Genomic DNA, 779 nt, shown 5'->3' on the forward strand with positions numbered 1-779 from the left:
CGACTCCCATCTTCCTCCTTTGCCCACAAGATACGGTCGGACACTCACCAAACCCTTGATATGGATTCTCTCCTTGACCAAACCCTAGCCAGGCTCTTCGGAGCCCTTTCTCAACCAGGCCTCAACCTTGGCCTATGAAGACTCGACCGAACACTAACACAGCGACTGACAGCTCATGGCCACATCCCTCAGATGACCCAAACCCCCTTCCCACCAGAATTGTGTGCCTGCCCGTGGAAATTCAAGGCTGCCCAGACAACGGACTGTCCCAGTGGACACCCGAAGGTAGGGCCCCTGACTCTGGGCCTCTGTGGGAGGGTAGAAGCCTGACTTCCACAAGGCCCAGTGAGCAAACCCAGCCGGTTTCATGGGGACCAACCCTGCCTTCCTGCTCTTCCTGCTTTTTGTAATTTTTCCCTTCCCTGGCCCTTCTTGAACCTCTGTTCCCCTCTCTCCTTCCTCCTTCTCCCTTCAAAACGCCCAGTCACCTCCTCAGATGGGAAAGAAGCTCCGCGGTTTCCTCCACTATCACTGGTTACTGAGTAATGTCTGTGTTCACTGCTTTAACTGATGTCCAGCTGTGGTATCTGACACCCTCCTGGTTCTACCACCGAAGCATCTCCCTGTCCTTTCGCATCTCTCCATTCCTTGTCTTCAGTTCTGGCCACCGTCATCTGTCCCCTGGACGGCTGCCTCCCACAGAGGTCCCGGCCCCGAGCCTTGCCTTCCTGCAACCCACTTTTCTGCTCTCCATACACAACAAATTTGGGCGCGGTGCC

The sequence above is a fragment of the Leptonychotes weddellii genome, chromosome 3, assembly GCF_054177405.1.
Source record: "Leptonychotes weddellii isolate Sample4059 chromosome 3, ASM5417740v2, whole genome shotgun sequence".
In the NCBI taxonomy this organism is placed as follows: domain Eukaryota; kingdom Metazoa; phylum Chordata; class Mammalia; order Carnivora; family Phocidae; genus Leptonychotes; species Leptonychotes weddellii.